The sequence below is a fragment of the Dendrobates tinctorius genome, unplaced genomic scaffold, assembly GCF_039654945.1.
Source record: "Dendrobates tinctorius isolate UK_male_01 unplaced genomic scaffold, ASM3965494v1 ptg000045l, whole genome shotgun sequence".
NCBI lineage: Eukaryota > Metazoa > Chordata > Amphibia > Anura > Dendrobatidae > Dendrobates > Dendrobates tinctorius.
The window spans coordinates 20,736,462-20,758,301 of NW_027361713.1; positions in this window are offsets into that span (position 1 = coordinate 20,736,462).

Below are 21,840 nucleotides of genomic sequence, written 5' to 3' on the forward strand. Positions count from 1 at the left end.
AAGAAATGTGTGTTCATTCAAACCGCTGGTTTTTTATATTTTGGGCCCTATTGAATAATGAATGTTTTGAATTTTCTCCAAAAGTAAAGTAGTTGCAAACTCATCCTTTTAGAATCTTGTTTGGGCTGTTGAGAGGAGTAAAAAACCATCAAAAATTTCAATCCTGCATGATTCTACCAAGAAATGTGATTCTTCATTCAAAACCTGATTTTTGCTATTGGGCTCTATTGAATAATGAATGTTTTGAATTTTCTCCAAAAGTAAAGTAGTTGTAAACTCATGCTTTTAGAGACTTGTTTGGGCTCATGAGAGGAGTAGAAAAACATCAAAAATTTCAGTCCTGCATGATTCTACCAAGAAATGTGTGTTCATTCAAACCGCTGGTTTTTGATAGTTTGGGCCCTATTGAATAATGAATGTTTTGAATTTTCTCCAAAAGTAAAGTAGTTGCAAACTCATCCTTTTAGAAACTTGTTTGGGCTGTTGAGAGGAGTAAAAAACCATCAAAAATTTCAATCCTGCATGATTCTACCAAGAAATGTGATTCTTCATTCAAAACACTGGTTTTTGCTATTGGGCTCTATTGAATAATGAATGTTTTGATTTTTCTCCAAAAGTAAAGTAGTTGCAAACTCATCCTTTTAGAGACTTGTTTGGGCTCATGAGAGGAGTAGAAAAACATCAAAAATTTCAGTCCTGCACGATTCTACCTAGAAATGTGTGTTCATTCAAACCGCTGGTTTTTGATATTTTGGGCCCTATTGAATAATGAATGTTTTGAATTTTCTCCAAAAGTAAAGTAGTTGCAAACTCATCCTTTTAGAAACTTGTTTGGGCTGTTGAGAGGAGTAAAAAACTATCAAAAATTTCAATCCTGCATGATTCTACCAAGAAATGTGATACTTCATTCAAAACGCTGGTTTTTGCTATTGGGCTCTATTGAATAATGAATGTTTTGAATTTTCTCCAAAAGTAAAGTAGTTGCAAACTCATCCTTTTAGAGACTTGTTTGGGCTCATGAGAGGAGTAGAAAAACATCAAAAATTTCAGTCCTGCATGATTCTACCAAGAAATGTGTGTTCATTCAAACCGCTGGTTTTTGATATTTTGGGCCCTATTGAATAATGAATGTTTTGAATTTTCTCCAAAAGTAAAGTAGTTGCAAACTCATCCTTTTAGAAACTTGTTTGGGCTCTTGAGAGGAGTAAAAAACCATCAAAAATTTCAATCCTGCATGATTCTACCAAGAAATGTGATTCTTCATTCAAAACGCTGGTTTTTGCTATTGGGCTCTATTGAATAATGAATGTTTTGAATTTTCTCCAAAAGTAAAGTAGTTGCAAACTCATCCTTTTAGAGACTTGTTTGGGCTCATGAGAGGAGTAGAAAAACATCAAAAATTTCAGTCCTGCATGATTCTACCAAGAAATGTGTGTTCATTCAAACCGCTGGTTTTTGATAGTTTGGGCCCTATTGAATAATGAATGTTTTGAATTTTCTCCAAAAGTAAAGTAGTTGCAAACTCATCCTTTTAGAAACTTGTTTGGGCTGTTGAGAGGAGTAAAAAACCATCAAAAATTTCAATCCTGCATGATTCTACCAAGAAATGTGATTCTTCATTCAAAACCTGATTTTTGCTATTGGGCTCTATTGAATAATGAATGTTTTGAATTTTCTCCAAAAGTAAAGTAGTTGCAAACTCATGCTTTTAGAGACTTGTTTGGGCTCATGAGAGGAGTAGAAAAACATCAAAAATTTCAGTCCTGCATGATTCTACCAAGAAATGTGTGTTCATTTAAACCGCTGTTTTTTGATAGTTTGGGCCCTATTGAATAATGAATGTTTTGACTTTTCTCCAAAAGTAAAGTAGTTGCAAACTCATCCTTCTAGAAACTTGTTTGGGCTGTTGAGTGGAGTAAAAAACCATCAAAAATTTCAATCCTGCATGATTCTACCAAGAAATGTGATTCTTCATTCAAAACGCTGGTTTTTTCTATTGGGCTCTATTGAATAATAAATGTTTTGAATTTTCTCCAAAAGTAAAGTAGTTGCAAACTCATCCTTTTAGAGTCTTGTTTGGGCTCATGAGAGGAGTAGAAAAACATCAAAAATTTCAGTCCTGCACGATTCTACCAAGAAATGTGAGTGTTCATTCAAACCGCTGGTTTTTTATATTTTGGGCCCAATTGAATAATGAATGTTTTGACTTTTCTCCAAAAGTAAAGTAGTTGCAAACTCATCCTTTTAGAAACTTGTTTGGGCTGTTGAGAGGAGTAAAAAACCATCAAAAATTTCAATCCTGCATGATTCTACCAAGAAATGTGATTCTTCATTCAAAACGCTGGTTTTTGCTATTGGGCTCTATTGAATAATAAATGTTTTGAATTTTCTCCAAAAGTAAAGTAGTTGCAAACTCATCCTTTTAGAGTCTTGTTTGGGCTCATGAGAGGAGTAGAAAAACATCAAAAATTTCAGTCCTGCACGATTCTACCAAGAAATGTGAGTGTTCATTCAAACCGCTGGTTTTTGAAATTTTGGGCCCTACTGAATAATGAATGTTTTGAATTTTCTCCAAAAGTAAAGTAGTTGCAAACTCATCCTTTAGAAACTTGTTTGGGCTGTTGAGAGGAGTAAAAAACCATCAAAAATTTCAATCCTGCATGATTCTACCAAGAAATGTGATTCTTCATTCAAAACGCTGGTATTTGCTATTGGGCTCTATTGAATAATGAATGTTTTGAATTTTCTCCAAAAGTAAAGTATTTGCAAACTCATCATTTTAGAGTCTTGTTTGGGCTCATGAGAGGAGTAGAAAAACATCAAAAATTTCAGTCCTGCACGATTCTACCAAGAAATGTGTGTTCATTCAAACCGCTGGTTTTTGATATTTTGGGCCCTATTGAATAATGAATGTTTTGAATTTCTCCAAAAGTAAAGTAGTTGCAAACTCATCCTTTTAGAAACTTGTTTGGGCTGTTGAGAGGAGTAAAAAACCATCAAAAATTTCAATCCTGCATGATTCTACCAAGAAATGTGATTCTTCATTCAAAATGCTGGTTTTTGCTATTGGGCTCTATTGAATAATGAATGTTTTGAATTTTCTCCAAAAGTAAAGCAGTTGCAAACTCATCCTTTTAGAGACTTGTTTGGGCTCATGAGAGGAGTAGAAATACATCAAAAATTTCAGTCCTGCATGATTCTACCAAGACATGTGTGTTCATTCAAACCGCTGGTTTTTGATAGTTTGGGCCCTATTGAATAATGAATGTTTTAAATTTTCTCCAAAAGTAAAGTAGTTGCAAACTCATCCTTTTAGAAACTTGTTTGGGCTGTTGAGAGGAGTAAAAAACCATCAAAAATTTCAATCCTGCATGATTCTACCAAGAAATGTGATTCTTCATTCAAAGCCTGATTTTTGCTATTGGGCTCTATTGAATAATGAATGTTTTGAATTTTCTCCAAAAGTAAAGTAGTTGCAAACTCATGCTTTTAGAGACTTGATTGGGCTCATGAGAGGAGTAGAAAAACATCAAAAATTTCAGTCCTGCATGATTCTACCAAGAAATGTGTGTTCATTCAAACCGCTGGTTTTTGATATTTTGGGCCCTATTGAATAATGAATGTTTTGAATTTTCTCCAAAAGTAAAGAAGTTGCAAACTCAACCTTTTAGAAACTTGTTTGGGCTGTTGAGAGGAGTAAAAAACCATCAAAAATTTCAATCCTGCATGATTCTACCAAGAAATGTGATTCTTCATTCAAAACCTGATTTTTGCTATTGGGCTCTATTGTATAATTAATGTTTTGAATTTTCTCCAAAAGTAAAGTAGTTGCAAACTCATGCTTTTAGAGACTTGTTTGGGCTCATGAGAGGAGTAGAAAAACATCAAAAATTTCAGTCCTGCATGATTCTACCAAGAAATGTGTGTTCATTGAAACCGCTGGTTTTTGATAGTTTGGGCCCTATTGAATAATGAATGTTTTGAATTTTCTCCAAAAGTAAAGTAGTTGCAAACTCATCCTTTTAGAAACTTGTTTGGGCTTTTGAGAGGAGTAAAAAACCATCAAAAATTTCAATCCTGCATGATTCTACCAAGAAATGTGATACTTTATTCAAAACTCTGGTTTTTGCTATTGGGCTCTATTGAATAATGAATGTTTTGAATTTTCTCCAAAAGTAAAGTAGTTGCAAACTCATCCTTTTAGAAACTTGTTTGGGCTTTTGAGAGGAGTAAAAAACCATCAAAAATTTCAATCCTGCATGATTCTACCAAGAAATGTGATACTTTATTCAAAACGCTGGTTTTTGCTATTGGGCTCTATTGAATAATGAATGTTTTGAATTTTCTCCAAAAGTAAAGTAGTTGCAAACTCATCCTTTTAGATACTTGTTTGGGCTCTTGAGAGGAGTAGAAAAACATCAAAAATTTCAGTCCTGCATGATTCTACCAAGAAATGTGTGTTCATTCAAACCGCTGGTTTTTTATATTTTGGGCCCTATTGAATAATGAATGTTTTGAATTTTCTCCAAAAGTAAAGTAGTTGCAAACTCATCCTTTTAGAATCTTGTTTGGGCTGTTGAGAGGAGTAAAAAACCATCAAAAATTTCAATCCTGCATGATTCTACCAAGAAATGTGATTCTTCATTCAAAACCTGATTTTTGCTATTGGGCTCTATTGAATAATGAATGTTTTGAATTTTCTCCAAAAGTAAAGTAGTTGCAAACTCATGCTTTTAGAGACTTGTTTGGGCTCATGAGAGGAGTAGAAAAACATCAAAAATTTCAGTCCTGCATGATTCTACCAAGAAATGTGTGTTCATTGAAACCGCTGGTTTTTGATAGTTTGGGCCCTATTGAATAATGAATGTTTTGAATTTTCTCCAAAAGTAAAGTAGTTGCAAACTCATCCTTTTAGAAACTTGTTTGGGCTGTTGAGAGGAGTAAAAAACCATCAAAAATTTCAATCCTGCATGATTCTACCAAGAAATGTGATTCTTCATTCAAAACGCTGGTTTTTGCTATTGGGCTCTATTGAATAATGAATGTTTTGAATTTTCTCCAAAATTAAAGCAGTTGCAAACTCATCCTTTTAGAGACTTGTTTGGGCTCATGAGAGGAGTAGAAAAACATCAAAAATTTCAGTCCTGCATGATTCTACCAAGAAATGTGTGTTCATTCAAACCGCTGTTTTTTGAAATTTTGGGCCCTATTGAATAATGAATTTTTTAAATTTTCTCCAAAAGTAAAGTAGTTGCAAACTCATCCTTTTAGAAACTTGTTTGGGCTGTTGAGAGGAGTAAAAAACCATCAAAAATTTCAATCCTGCATGATTCTACCAAGAAATGTGATTCTTCATTCAAAACGCTGGTTTTTGCTATTGGGCTCTATTGAATAATAAATGTTTTGAATTTTCTCCAAAAGTAAAGTAGTTGCAAACTCATCCTTTTAGAGTCTTGTTTGGGCTCATGAGAGGAGTAGGAAAACATCAAAAATTTCAGTCCTGCACGATTCTACCAAGAAATGTGAGTGTTCATTCAAACCGCTGGTTTTTGATAGTTTGGGCCCTATTGAATAATGAATGTTTTGAATTTTCTCCAAAAGTAAAGTAGTTGCAAACTCATCCTTTTAGAAACTTGTTTGAGCTTTTGAGAGGAGTAAAAAACCATCAAAAATTTCAATCCTGCATGATTCTACCAAGAAATGTGATTCTTCATTCAAAACCTGATTTTTGCTATTCGGCTCTATTGAATAATGAATGTTTTGAATTTTCTCCAAAAGTAAAGTAGTTGCAAACTCATCCTTTTAGAGTCTTGTTTGGGCTCATGAGAGGAGTAGAAATACATCAAAAATTTCAGTCCTGCACGATTCTACCAAGAAATGTGTGTTCATTCAAACCGCTGGTTTTTGATAGTTTGGGCCCTATTGAATAATGAATGTTTTGAATTTTCTCCAAAAGTAAAGTAGTTGCAAGCTCATCCTTTTAGAAACTTGTTTGGGCTGTTGAGAGGAGTAAAAAACCATCAAAAATTTCAATCCTGCATGATTCTACCAAGAAATGTGATTCTTCATTCAAAATCTGATTTTTGCTATTGGGCTCTATTGAATAATGAATGTTTTGAATTTTCTCCAAAAGTAAAGTAGTTGCAAACTCATCCTTTTAGAGACTTGTTTGGGCTCATGAGAGGAGTAGAAAAATATCAAAAATTTCAGTCCTGCACGATTCTACCAAGAAATGTGTGTTCATTCAAACCGCTTGTTTTTGATATTTTGGGCCCTATTGAATAATGAATGTTTTGAATTTTCTCCAAAAGTAAAGTAGTTGCAAACTCATCCTTTTAGAAACTTGTTTGGGCAGTTGAGAGGAGTAAAAAACCATCAAAAATTTCAATCCTGCATGATTCTACCAAGAAATGTGATTCTTCATTCAAAACCTGATTTTTGCTATTGGGCTCTAATGAATAATGAATGTTTTGAATTTTCTCCAAAAGTAAAGTAGTTGTAAACTCATGCTTTTAGAGACTTGTTTGGGCTCATGAGAGGAGTAGAAAAACATCAAAAATTTCAGTCCTGCATGATTCTACCAAGAAATGTGTGTTCATTCAAACCGCTGGTTTTTGATAGTTTGGGCCCTATTGAATAATGAATGTTTTGAATTTTCTCCAAAAGTAAAGTAGTTGCAAACTCATCCTTTTAGAAACTTGTTTGGGCTGTTGAGAGGAGTAAAAAACCATCAAAAATTTCAATCCTGCATGATTCTACCAAGAAATGTGATTCTTCATTCAAAACACTGGTTTTTGCTATTGGGCTCTATTGAATAATGAATGTTTTGATTTTTCTCCAAAAGTAAAGTAGTTGCAAACTCATCCTTTTAGAGACTTGTTTGGGCTCATGAGAGGAGTAGAAAAACATCAAAAATTTCAGTCCTGCACGATTCTACCTAGAAATGTGTGTTCATTCAAACCGCTGGTTTTTGATATTTTGGGCCCTATTGAATAATGAATGTTTTGAATTTTCTCCAAAAGTAAAGTAGTTGCAAACTCATCCTTTTAGAAAATTGTTTGGGCTGTTGAGAGGAGTAAAAAACCATCAAAAATTTCAATCCTGCATGATTCTACCAAGAAATGTGATTCTTCATTCAAAACGCTGGTTTTTGCTATTGGGCTCTATTGAATAATGAATGTTTTGAATTTTCTCCAAAAGTAAAGTAGTTGCAAACTCATGCTTTTAGAGACTTGTTTGGGCTCATGAGAGGAGTAGAAAAACATCAAAAATTTCAGTCCTGCATGATTCTACCAAGAAATGTGTGTTCATTCAAACCGCTGGTTTTTGATAGTTTGGGCCCTATTGAATAATGAATGTTTTGAATTTTCTCCAAAAGTAAAGTAGTTGCAAACTCATCCTTTTAGAAACTTGTTTGGGCTGTTGAGAGGAGTAAAAAACCATCAAAAATTTCAATCCTGCATGATTCTACCAAGAAATGTGATTCTTCATTCAAAACGCTGGTTTTTTCTGTTGGGCTCTATTGAATAATAAATGTTTTGAATTTTCTCCAAAAGTAAAGTAGTTGCAAACTCATCCTTTTAGAGTCTTGTTTGGGCTCATGAGAGGAGTAGAAAAACATCAAAAATTTCAGTCCTGCACGATTCTACCAAGAAATGTGAGTGTTCATTCAAACCGCTGGTTTTTTATATTTTGGGCCCAATTGAATAATGAATGTTTTGACTTTTCTCCAAAAGTAAAGTAGTTGCAAACTCATCCTTTTAGAAACTTGTTTGGGCTGTTGAGAGGAGTAAAAAACCATCAAAAATTTCAATCCTGCATGATTCTACCAAGAAATGTGATTCTTCATTCAAAACGCTGGTTTTTGCTATTGGGCTCTATTGAATAATAAATGTTTTGAATTTTCTCCAAAAGTAAAGTAGTTGCAAACTCATCCTTTTAGAGTCTTGTTTGGGCTCATGAGAGGAGTAGAAAAACATCAAAAATTTCAGTCCTGCACGATTCTACCAAGAAATGTGAGTGTTCATTCAAACCGCTGGTTTTTGATATTTTGGGCCCTACTGAATAATGAATGTTTTGAATTTTCTCCAAAAGTAAAGTAGTTGCAAACTCATCCTTTAGAAACTTGTTTGGGCTGTTGAGAGGAGTAAAAAACCATCAAAAATTTCAATCCTGCATGATTCTACCAAGAAATGTGATTCTTCATTCAAAACGCTGGTATTTGCTATTGGGCTCTATTGAATAATGAATGTTTTGAATTTTCTCCAAAAGTAAAGTATTTGCAAACTCATCATTTTAGAGTCTTGTTTGGGCTCATGAGAGGAGTAGAAAAACATCAAAAATTTCAGTCCTGCACGATTCTACCAAGAAATGTGTGTTCAATCAAACCGCTGGTTTTTGATATTTTGGGCCCTATTGAATAATGAATGTTTTGAATTTCTCCAAAAGTAAAGTAGTTGCAAACTCATCCTTTTAGAACCTTGTTTGGGCTGTTGAGAGGAGTAAAAAACCATCAAAAATTTCAATCCTGCATGATTCTACCAAGAAATGTGATTCTTCATTCAAAACGCTGGTTTTTGCTATTGGGCTCTATTGAATAATGAATGTTTTGAATTTTCTCCAAAAGTAAAGTAGTTGCAAACTCATCCTTTTAGAGACTTGTTTGGGCTCATGAGAGGAGTAGAAAAACATCAAAAATTTCAGTCCTGCATGATTCTACCAAGAAATGTGTGTTCATTCAAACCGCTGGTTTTTGATAGTTTGGGCCCTATTGAATAATGATTGTTTTGAATTTTCTCCAAAAGTAAAGTAGTTGCAAACTCATCCTTTTAGAAACTTGTTTGGGCTGTTGAGAGGAGTAAAAAACCATCAAAAATTTCAATCCTGCATGATTCTACCAAGAAATGTGATTCTTCATTCAAAGCCTGATTTTTGCTATTGGGCTCTATTGAATAATGAATGTTTTGAATTTTCTACAAAAGTAAAGTAGTTGCAAACTCATGCTTTTAGAGACTTGATTGGGCTCATGAGAGGAGTAGAAAAACATCAAAAATTTCAGTCCTGCATGATTCTACCAAGAAATGTGTGTTCATTCAAACCGCTGGTTTTTGATATTTTGGGCCCTATTGAATAATGAATGTTTTGAATTTTCTCCAAAAGTAAAGAAGTTGCAAACTCAACCTTTTAGAAACTTGTTTGGGCTGTTGAGAGGAGTAAAAAACCATCAAAAATTTCAATCCTGCATGATTCTACCAAGAAATGTGATTCTTCATTCAAAACCTGATTTTTGCTATTGGGCTCTATTGTATAATTAATGTTTTGAATTTTCTCCAAAAGTAAAGTAGTTGCAAACTCATGCTTTTAGAGACTTGTTTGGGCTCATGAGAGGAGTAGAAAAACATCAAAAATTTCAGTCCTGCATGATTCTACCAAGAAATGTGTGTTCATTGAAACCGCTGGTTTTTGATAGTTTGGGCCCTATTGAATAATGAATGTTTTGAATTTTCTCCAAAAGTAAAGTAGTTGCAAACTCATCCTTTTAGAAACTTGTTTGGGCTTTTGAGAGGAGTAAAAAACCATCAAAAATTTCAATCCTGCATGATTCTACCAAGAAATGTGATACTTTATTCAAAACTCTGGTTTTTGCTATTGGGCTCTATTGAATAATGAATGTTTTGAATTTTCTCCAAAAGTAAAGTAGTTGCAAACTCATCCTTTTAGATACTTGTTTGGGCTCATGAGAGGAGTAGAAAAACATCAAAAATTTCAGTCCTGCATGATTCTACCAAGAAATGTGTGTTCATTCAAACCGCTGGTTTTTGATATTTTGGGCCCTATTGAATAATGAATGTTTTGAATTTTCTCCAAAAGTAAAGTAGTTGCAAACTAATCCTTTTAGAATCTTGTTTGGGCTGTTGAGAGGAGTAAAAAACCATCAAAAATTTCAATCCTGCATGATTCTACCAAGAAATGTGATTCTTCTTTCAAAACCTGATTTTTGCTATTGGGCTCTATTGAATAATGAATGTTTTGAATTTTCTCCAAAAGTAAAGTAGTTGCAAACTCATGCTTTTAGAGACTTGTTTGGGCTCATGAGAGGAGTAGAAAAACATCAAAAATTTCAGTCCTGCATGATTCTACCAAGAAATGTATGTTCATTGAAACCGCTGGTTTTTGATAGTTTGGGCCCTATTGAATAATGAATGTTTTGAATTTTCTCCAAAAGTAAAGTAGTTGCAAACTCATCCTTTTAGAAACTTGTTTGGGCTGTTGAGAGGAGTAAAAAACCATCAAAAATTTCAATCCTGCATGATTCTACCAAGAAATGTGATTCTTCATTCAAAAGGCTGGTTTTTGCTATTGGGCTCTATTGAATAATGAATGTTTTGAATTTTCTCCAAAAGTAAAGTAGTTGCAAACTCATCCTTTTAGAGACTTGTTTGGGCTCATGAGAGGAGTAGAAAAACATCAAAAATTTCAGTCCTGCATGATTCTACCAAGAAATGTGTGTTCATTCAAACCGCTGGTTTTTGATATTTTGGGCCCTATTGAATAATGAATGTTTTGAATTTTCTCCAAAAGTAAAGTAGTTGCAAACTCATGCTTTTAGAGACTTGTTTGGGCTCATGAGAGGAGTAGAAAAACATCAAAAATTTCAGTCCTGCATGATTCTACCAAGAAATGTGTGTTCATTGAAACCGCTGGTTTTTGATAGTTTGGGCCCTATTGAATAATGAATGTTTTGAATTTTCTCCAAAAGTAAAGTAGTTGCAAACTCATCCTTTTAGAAACTTGTTTGGGCTGTTGAGAGGAGTAAAAAACCATCAAAAATTTCAATCCTGCATGATTCTACCAAGAAATGTGATTCTTCATTCAAAAGGCTGGTTTTTGCTATTGGGCTCTATTGAATAATGAATGTTTTGAATTTTCTCCAAAAGTAAAGTAGTTGCAAACTCATCCTTTTAGAGACTTGTTTGGGCTCATGAGAGGAGTAGAAAAACATCAAAAATTTCAGTCCTGCATGATTCTACCAAGAAATGTGTGTTCATTCAAACCGCTGGTTTTTGATATTTTGGGCCCTATTGAATAATGAATGTTTTGAATTTTCTCCAAAAGTAAAGTAGTTGCAAACTCATCCTTTTAGAAACTTGTTTGGGCTGTTGAGAGGAGTAAAAAACCATCAAAAATTTCAATCCTGCATGATTCTACCAAGAAATGTGATTCTTCATTCAAAACCTGATTTTTGCTATTGGGCTCTATTGAATAATGAATGTTTTGAATTTTCTCCAAAAGTAAAGTAGTTGCAAACTCATGCTTTTAGAGACTTGTTTGGGCTCATGAGAGGAGTAGAAAAACATCAAAAATTTCAGTCCTGCATGATTCTACCAAGAAATGTGTGTTCATTGAAACCGCTGGTTTTTGATAGTTTGGGCCCTATTGAATAATGAATGTTTTGAATTTTCTCCAAAAGTAAAGTAGTTGCAAACTCATCCTTTTAGAAACTTGTTTGGGCTGTTGAGAGGAGTAAAAAACCATCAAAAATTTCAATCCTGCATGATTCTACCAAGAAATGTGATTCTTCATTCAAAAGGCTGGTTTTTGCTATTGGGCTCTATTGAATAATGAATGTTTTGAATTTTCTCCAAAAGTAAAGTAGTTGCAAACTCATCCTTTTAGAAACTTGTTTGGGCTGTTGAGAGGAGTAAAAAACCATCAAAAATTTCAATCCTGCATGATTCTACCAAGAAATGTGATTCTTCATTCAAAACGCTGGTATTTGCTATTGGGCTCTATTGAATAATGAATGTTTTGAATTTTCTCCAAAAGTAAAGTAGTTGCAAACTCATTCTTTTAGAGTCTTGTTTGGGCTCATGAGAGGAGTAGTAAAACATCAAAAATTTCAGTCCTGCACGATTCTACCAAGAAATTTCAGTGTTCATTCAAACCGCTGGTTTTTGATAGTTTGGGCCCTATTGAATAATGAATGTTTTGAATTTTCTCCAAAAGTAAAGTAGTTGCAAACTCATCCTTTTAGAAACTTGTTTGGGCTTTTGAGAGGAGTAAAAAACCATCAAAAATTTCAATCCTGCATGATTCTACCAAGAAATGTGATTCTTCATTCAAAACCTGATTTTTGCTATTCGGCTCTATTGAATAATGAATGTTTTGAATTTTCTCCAAAAGTAAAGTAGTTGCAAACTCATGCTTTTAGAGACTTGTTTGGGCTCATGAGAGGAGTAGAAAAACATCAAAAATTTCAGTCCTGCATGATTCTACCAAGAAATGTGTGTTCATTGAAACCGCTGGTTTTTGATAGTTTGGGCCCTATTGAATAATGAATGTTTTGAATTTTCTCCAAAAGTAAAGTAGTTGCAAACTCATCCTTTTAGAAACTAGTTTGGGCTGTTGAGAGGAGTAAAAAACCATCAAAAATTTCAATCCTGCATGATTCTACCAAGAAATGTGACTCTTCATTCAAAAGGCTGGTTTTTGCTATTGGGCTCTATTGAATAATGAATGTTTTGAATTTTCTCCAAAAGTAAAGTAGTTGCAAACTCATCCTTTTAGAGACTTGTTTGGGCTCATGAGAGGAGTAGAAAAACATCAAAAATTTCAGTCCTGCATGATTCTACCAAGAAATGTGTGTTCATTCAAACCGCTGGTTTTTGATATTTTGGGCCCTATTGAATAATGAATGTTTTGAATTTTCTCCAAAAGTAAAGTAGTTGCAAACTCATCCTTTTAGAAACTTGTTTGGGCTGTTGAGAGGAGTAAAAAACCATCAAAAATTTCAATCCTGCATGATTCTACCAAGAATTGTGATTCTTCATTCAAAACCTGATTTTTGCTATTGGGCTCTATTGAATAATGAATGTTTTGAATTTTCTCCAAAAGTAAAGTAGTTGCAAACTCATGCTTTTAGAGACTTGTTTGGGCTCATGAGAGGAGTAGAAAAACATCAAAAATTTCAGTCCTGCATGATTCTACCAAGAAATGTGTGTTCATTGAAACCGCTGGTTTTTGATAGTTTGAGCCCTATTGAATAATGAATGTTTTGAATTTTCTCCAAAAGTAAAGTAGTTGCAAACTCATCCTTTTAGAAACTTGTTTGGGCTGTTGAGAGGAGTAAAAAACCATCAAAAATTTCAATCCTGCATGATTCTACCAAGAAATGTGATTCTTCATTCAAAAGGCTGGTTTTTGCTATTGGGCTCTATTGAATAATGAATGTTTTGAATTTTCTCCAAAAGTAAAGTAGTTGCAAACTCATCCTTTTAGAGACTTGTTTGGGCTCATGAGAGTAGTAGAAAAACATCCAAAATTTCAGTCCTGCATGATTCTACCAAGAAATGTGTGTTCATTCAAACCGCTGTTTTTTTAAATTTTGGGCCCTATTGAATAATGAATGTTTTGAATTTTCTCCAAAAGTAAAGTAGTTGCAAACTCATCCTTTTAGAAACTTGTTTGGGCTGTTGAGAGGAGTAAAAAACCATCAAAAATTTCAATCCTGCATGATTCTACCAAGAAATGTGATTCTTCATTCAAAACGCTGGTTTTTGCTATTGGGCTCTATTGAATAATAAATGTTTTGAATTTTCTCAAAAGTAAAGTAGTTGCAAACTCATCCTTTTAGAGTCTTGTTTGGGCTCATGAGAGGAGTAGAAAAACATCAAAAATTTCAGTCCTGCACGATTCTACCAAGAAATGTGAGTGTTCATTCAAACCGCTGGTTTTTGATATTTTGGGCCCTATTGAATAATGAATGTTTTGACTTTTCTCCAAAAGTAAAGTAGTTGTAAACTCATCCTTTTAGAAACTTGTTTGGGCTGTTGAGAGGAGTAAAAAACCATCAAAAATTTCAATCCTGCATGATTCTACCAAGAAATGTGATTCTTCATTCAAAACGCTGGTATTTGCTATTGGGCTCTATTGAATAATGAATGTTTTGAATTTTCTCCAAAAGTAAAGTAGTTGCAAACTCATCCTTTTAGAGTCTTGTTTGGGCTCATGAGAGGAGTAGAAAAACATCAAAAATTTCAGTCCTGCACGATTCTACCAAGAAATTTGAGTGTTCATTCAAACTGCTGGTTTTTGATAGTTTGGGCCCTATTGAATAATGAATGTTTTGAATTTTCTCCAAAAGTAAAGTAGTTGCAAACTCATCCTTTTAGAAACTTGTTTGGGCTTTTGAGAGGAGTAAAAAACCATCAAAAATTTCAATCCTGCATGATTCTACCAAGAAATGTGATTCTTCATTCAAAACCTGGTTTTTGCTATTCGGCTCTATTGAATAATGAATGTTTTGAATTTTCTCCAAAAGTAAAGTAGTTGCAAACTCATCCTTTTAAAGTCTTGTTTGGGCTCATGAGAGGAGTAGAAAAACATCAAAAATTTCAGTCCTGCACGATTCTACCAAGAAATGTGTGTTCATTCAAACCGCTGGTTTTTGATAGTTTGGGCCCTATTGAATAATGAATGTTTTGAATTTTCTCCAAAAGTAAAGTAGTTGCAAGCTCATTCTTTTAGAAACTTGTTTGGGCTGTTGAGAGGAGTAAAAAACCATCAAAAATTTCAATCCTGCATGATTCTACCAAGAAATGTGATTCTTCATTGAAAACCTGATTTTTGCTATTGGGCTCTATTGAATAATGAATGTTTTGAATTTTCTCCAAAAGTAAAGTAGTTGCAAACTCATCCTTTTAGAGACTTGTTTGGGCTCATGAGAGGAGTAGAAAAATATCAAAAATTTCAGTCCTGCACGATTCTACCAAGAAATGTGTGTTCATTCAAACCGCTGGTTTTTGATATTTTGGGCCCTATTGAATAATGAATGTTTTGAATTTTCTCCAAAAGTAAAGTAGTTGCAAACTCATCCTTTTAGAAACTTGTTTGGGCTGTTGAGAGGAGTAAAAAACCATCAAAAATTTCAATCCTGCATGATTCTACCAAGAAATGTGATTCTTCATTCAAAACCTGATTTTTGCTATTGGGCTCTATTGAATAATGAATGTTTTGAATTTTCTCCAAAAGTAAAGCAGTTGCAAACTCATCCTTTTAGAGACTTGTTTGGGCTCATGAGAGGAGTAGAAAAACATCAAAAATTTCAGTCCTGCATGATTCTACCAAGAAATGTGTGTTCATTCAAACCGCTGTTTTTTGAAATTTTGGGCCCTATTGAATAATGAATGTTTTGAATTTTCTCCAAAAGTAAAGTAGTTGCAAACTCATCCTTTTAGAAACTTGTTTGGGCTGTTGAGAGGAGTAAAAAACCATCAAAAATTTCAATCCTGCATGATTCTACCAAGAAATGTGATTCTTCATTCAAAACGCTGGTTTTTGCTATTGGGCTCTATTGAATAATAAATGTTTTGAATTTTCTCCAAAAGTAAAGTAGTTGAAAACTCATCCTTTTAGAGTCTTGTTTGGGCTCATGAGAGGAGTAGGAAAACATCAAAAATTTCAGTCCTGCACGATTCTACCAAGAAATGTGAGTGTTCATTCAAAACGCTGGTTTTTGATAGTTTGGGCCCTATTGAATAATGAATGTTTTGAATTTTCTCCAAAAGTAAAGTAGTTGCAAACTCATCCTTTTAGAAACTTGTTTGAGCTTTTGAGAGGAGTAAAAAACCATCAAAAATTTCAATCCTGCATGATTCTACCAAGAAATGTGATTCTTCATTCAAAACCTGATTTTTGCTATTCGGCTCTATTGAATAATGAATGTTTTGAATTTTCTCCAATAGTAAAGTAGTTGCAAACTCATCCTTTTAGAGTCTTGTTTGGGCTCATGAGAGGAGTAGAAAAACATCAAAAATTTCAGTCCTGCACGATTCTACCAAGAAATGTGTGTTCATTCAAACCGCTGGTTTTTGATAGTTTGGGCCCTATTGAATAATGAATGTTTTGAATTTTCTCCAAAAGTAAAGTAGTTGCAAGCTCATCCTTTTAGAAACTTGTTTGGGCTGTTGAGAGGAGTAAAAAACCATCAAAAATTTCAGTCCTGCATGATTCTACCAAGAAATGTGATTCTTCATTCAAAACCTGATTTTTGCTATTGGGCTCTATTGAATAATGAATGTTTTGAATTTTCTCCAAAAGTAAAGTAGTTGCAAACTCATCCTTTTAGAGACTTGTTTGGGCTCATGAGAGGAGTAGAAAAATATCAAAAATTTCAGTCCTGCACGATTCTACCAAGAAATGTGTGTTCATTCAAACCGCTTGTTTTTGATATTTTGGGCCCTATTGAATAATGAATGTTTTGAATTTTCTCCAAAAGTAAAGTAGTTGCAAACTCATCCTTTTAGAAACTTGTTTGGGCAGTTGAGAGGAGTAAAAAACCATCAAAAATTTCAATCCTGCATGATTCTACCAAGAAATGTGATTCTTCATTCAAAACCTGATTTTTGCTATTGGGCTCTATTGAATAATGAATGTTTTGAATTTTCTCCAAAAGTAAAGTAGTTGTAAACTCATGCTTTTAGAGACTTGTTTGGGCTCATGAGAGGAGTAGAAAAACATCAAAAATTTCAGTCCTGCATGATTCTACCAAGAAATGTGTGTTCATTCAAACCGCTGGTTTTTGATAGTTTGGGCCCTATTGAATAATGAATGTTTTGAATTTTCTCCAAAAGTAAAGTAGTTGCAAACTCATCCTTTTAGAAACTTGTTTGGGCTGTTGAGAGGAGTAAAAAACCATCAAAAATTTCAATCCTGCATGATTCTACCAAGAAATGTGATTCTTCATTCAAAACACTGGTTTTTGCTATTGGGCTCTATTGAATAATGAATGTTTTGATTTTTCTCCAAAAGTAAAGTAGTTGCAAACTCATCCTTTTAGAGACTTGTTTGGGCTCATGAGAGGAGTAGAAAAACATCAAAAATTTCAGTCCTGCACGATTCTACCTAGAAATGTGTGTTCATTCAAACCGCTGGTTTTTGATATTTTGGGCCCTATTGAATAATGAATGTTTTGACTTTTCTCCAAAAGTAAAGTAGTTGTAAACTCATCCTTTTAGAAACTTGTTTGGGCTGTTGAGAGGAGTAAAAAACCATCAAAAATTTCAATCCTGCATGATTCTACCAAGAAATGTGATTCTTCATTCAAAACGCTGGTATTTGCTATTGGGCTCTATTGAATAATGAATGTTTTGAATTTTCTCCAAAAGTAAAGTAGTTGCAAACTCATCCTTTTAGAGTCTTGTTTGGGCTCATGAGAGGAGTAGAAAAACATCAAAAATTTCAGTCCTGCACGATTCTACCAAGAAATTTGAGTGTTCATTCAAACTGCTGGTTTTTGATAGTTTGGGCCCTATTGAATAATGAATGTTTTGAATTTTCTCCAAAAGTAAAGTAGTTGCAAACTCATCCTTTTAGAAACTTGTTTGGGCTTTTGAGAGGAGTAAAAAACCATCAAAAATTTCAATCCTGCATGATTCTACCAAGAAATGTGATTCTTCATTCAAAACCTGGTTTTTGCTATTCGGCTCTATTGAATAATGAATGTTTTGAATTTTCTCCAAAAGTAAAGTAGTTGCAAACTCATCCTTTTAAAGTCTTGTTTGGGCTCATGAGAGGAGTAGAAAAACATCAAAAATTTCAGTCCTGCACGATTCTACCAAGAAATGTGTGTTCATTCAAACCGCTGGTTTTTGATAGTTTGGGCCCTATTGAATAATGAATGTTTTGAATTTTCTCCAAAAGTAAAGTAGTTGCAAGCTCATTCTTTTAGAAACTTGTTTGGGCTGTTGAGAGGAGTAAAAAACCATCAAAAATTTCAATCCTGCATGATTCTACCAAGAAATGTGATTCTTCATTGAAAACCTGATTTTTGCTATTGGGCTCTATTGAATAATGAATGTTTTGAATTTTCTCCAAAAGTAAAGTAGTTGCAAACTCATCCTTTTAGAGACTTGTTTGGGCTCATGAGAGGAGTAGAAAAATATCAAAAATTTCAGTCCTGCACGATTCTACCAAGAAATGTGTGTTCATTCAAACCGCTGGTTTTTGATATTTTGGGCCCTATTGAATAATGAATGTTTTGAATTTTCTCCAAAAGTAAAGTAGTTGCAAACTCATCCTTTTAGAAACTTGTTTGGGCTGTTGAGAGGAGTAAAAAACCATCAAAAATTTCAATCCTGCATGATTCTACCAAGAAATGTGATTCTTCATTCAAAACCTGATTTTTGCTATTGGGCTCTATTGAATAATGAATGTTTTGAATTTTCTCCAAAAGTAAAGCAGTTGCAAACTCATCCTTTTAGAGACTTGTTTGGGCTCATGAGAGGAGTAGAAAAACATCAAAAATTTCAGTCCTGCATGATTCTACCAAGAAATGTGTGTTCATTCAAACCGCTGTTTTTTGAAATTTTGGGCCCTATTGAATAATGAATGTTTTGAATTTTCTCCAAAAGTAAAGTAGTTGCAAACTCATCCTTTTAGAAACTTGTTTGGGCTGTTGAGAGGAGTAAAAAACCATCAAAAATTTCAATCCTGCATGATTCTACCAAGAAATGTGATTCTTCATTCAAAACGCTGGTTTTTGCTATTGGGCTCTATTGAATAATAAATGTTTTGAATTTTCTCCAAAAGTAAAGTAGTTGAAAACTCATCCTTTTAGAGTCTTGTTTGGGCTCATGAGAGGAGTAGGAAAACATCAAAAATTTCAGTCCTGCACGATTCTACCAAGAAATGTGAGTGTTCATTCAAAACGCTGGTTTTTGATAGTTTGGGCCCTATTGAATAATGAATGTTTTGAATTTTCTCCAAAAGTAAAGTAGTTGCAAACTCATCCTTTTAGAAACTTGTTTGAGCTTTTGAGAGGAGTAAAAAACCATCAAAAATTTCAATCCTGCATGATTCTACCAAGAAATGTGATTCTTCATTCAAAACCTGATTTTTGCTATTCGGCTCTATTGAATAATGAATGTTTTGAATTTTCTCCAATAGTAAAGTAGTTGCAAACTCATCCTTTTAGAGTCTTGTTTGGGCTCATGAGAGGAGTAGAAAAACATCAAAAATTTCAGTCCTGCACGATTCTACCAAGAAATGTGTGTTCATTCAAACCGCTGGTTTTTGATAGTTTGGGCCCTATTGAATAATGAATGTTTTGAATTTTCTCCAAAAGTAAAGTAGTTGCAAGCTCATCCTTTTAGAAACTTGTTTGGGCTGTTGAGAGGAGTAAAAAACCATCAAAAATTTCAGTCCTGCATGATTCTACCAAGAAATGTGATTCTTCATTCAAAACCTGATTTTTGCTATTGGGCTCTATTGAATAATGAATGTTTTGAATTTTCTCCAAAAGTAAAGTAGTTGCAAACTCATCCTTTTAGAGACTTGTTTGGGCTCATGAGAGGAGTAGAAAAATATCAAAAATTTCAGTCCTGCACGATTCTACCAAGAAATGTGTGTTCATTCAAACCGCTTGTTTTTGATATTTTGGGCCCTATTGAATAATGAATGTTTTGAATTTTCTCCAAAAGTAAAGTAGTTGCAAACTCATCCTTTTAGAAACTTGTTTGGGCAGTTGAGAGGAGTAAAAAACCATCAAAAATTTCAATCCTGCATGATTCTACCAAGAAATGTGATTCTTCATTCAAAACCTGATTTTTGCTATTGGGCTCTATTGAATAATGAATGTTTTGAATTTTCTCCAAAAGTAAAGTAGTTGTAAACTCATGCTTTTAGAGACTTGTTTGGGCTCATGAGAGGAGTAGAAAAACATCAAAAATTTCAGTCCTGCATGATTCTACCAAGAAATGTGTGTTCATTCAAACCGCTGGTTTTTGATAGTTTGGGCCCTATTGAATAATGAATGTTTTGAATTTTCTCCAAAAGTAAAGTAGTTGCAAACTCATCCTTTTAGAAACTTGTTTGGGCTGTTGAGAGGAGTAAAAAACCATCAAAAATTTCAATCCTGCATGATTCTACCAAGAAATGTGATTCTTCATTCAAAACACTGGTTTTTGCTATTGGGCTCTATTGAATAATGAATGTTTTGATTTTTCTCCAAAAGTAAAGTAGTTGCAAACTCATCCTTTTAGAGACTTGTTTGGGCTCATGAGAGGAGTAGAAAAACATCAAAAATTTCAGTCCTGCACGATTCTACCTAGAAATGTGTGTTCATTCAAACCGCTGGTTTTTGATATTTTGGGCCCTATTGAATAATGAATGTTTTGAATTTTCTCCAAAAGTAAAGTAGTTGCAAACTCATCCTTTTAGAAACTTGTTTGGGCTGTTGAGAGGAGTAAAAAACTATCAAAAATTTCAATCCTGCATGATTCTACCAAGAAATGTGATACTTCATTCAAAACGCTGGTTTATGCTATTGGGCTCTATTGAATAATGAATGTTTTGAATTTTCTCCAAAAGTAAAGTAGTTGCAAACTCATCCTTTTAGAGACTTGTTTGGGCTCATGAGAGGAGTAGAAAAACATCCAAAATTTCAGTCCTGCACGATTCTACCAAGAAATGTGTGTTCATTCAAACCGCTGGTTTTTTATATTTTGGGCCCTATTGAATAATGAATGTTTTGAATTTTCTCCAAAAGTAAAGTAGTTGCAAACTCATCCTTTTAGAAACTTGTTTGGGCTCTTGAGAGGAGTAAAAAACCATCAAAAATTTCAATCCTGCATGATTCTACCAAGAAATGTGATTCTTCATTCAAAACGCTGGTTTTTGCTATTGGGCTCTATTGAATAATGAATGTTTTGAATTTTCTCCAAAAGTAAAGTAGTTGCAAACTCATCCTTTTAGAGACTTGTTTGGGCTCATGAGAGGAGTAGAAAAACATCAAAAATTTCAGTCCTGCATGATTCTACCAAGAAATGTGTGCTCATTCAAACCGCTGGTTTTTGATAGTTTGGGCCCTATTGAATAATGAAAGTTTTGAATTTTGTCCAAAAGTAAAGTAGTTGCAAACTCATCCTTTTAGAAACTTGTTTGGGCTGTTGAGAGGAGTAAAAAACCATCAAAAATTTCAATCCTGCATGATTCTACCAAGAAATGTGATTCTTCATTCAAAACCTGATTTTTGCTATTGGGCTCTATTGAATAATGAATGTTTTGAATTTTCTCCAAAAGTAAAGAAGTTGCAAACTCAACCTTTTAGAAACTTGTTTGGGCTGTTGAGAGGAGTAAAAAACCATCAAAAATTTCAATCCTGCATGATTCTACCAAGAAATGTGATTCTTCATTCAAAACCTGATTTTTGCTATTGGGCTCTATTGTATAATTAATGTTTTGAATTTTCTCCAAAAGTAAAGTAGTTGCAAACTCATGCTTTTAGAGACTTGTTTGGGCTCATGAGAGGAGTAGAAAAACATCAAAAATTTCAGTCCTGCATGATTCTACCAAGAAATGTGTGTTCATTGAAACCGCTGGTTTTTGATAGTTTGGGCCCTATTGAATAATAAATGTTTTGAATTTTCTCCAAAAGTAAAGTAGTTGCAAACTCATCCTTTTAGAAACTTGTTTGGGCTTTTGAGAGGAGTAAAAAACCATCAAAAATTTCAATCCTGCATGATTCTACCAAGAAATGTGATACTTTATTCAAAACTCTGGTTTTTGCTATTGGGCTCTATTGAATAATGAATGTTTTGAATTTTCTCCAAAAGTAAAGTAGTTGCAAACTCATCCTTTTAGAAACTTGTTTGGGCTTTTGAGAGGAGTAAAAAACCATCAAAAATTTCAATCCTGCATGATTCTACCAAGAAATGTGATACTTTATTCAAAACGCTGGTTTTTGCTATTGGGCTCTATTGAATAATGAATGTTTTGAATTTTCTCCAAAAGTAAAGTAGTTGCAAACTCATCCTTTTAGATGCTTGTTTGGGCTCTTGAGAG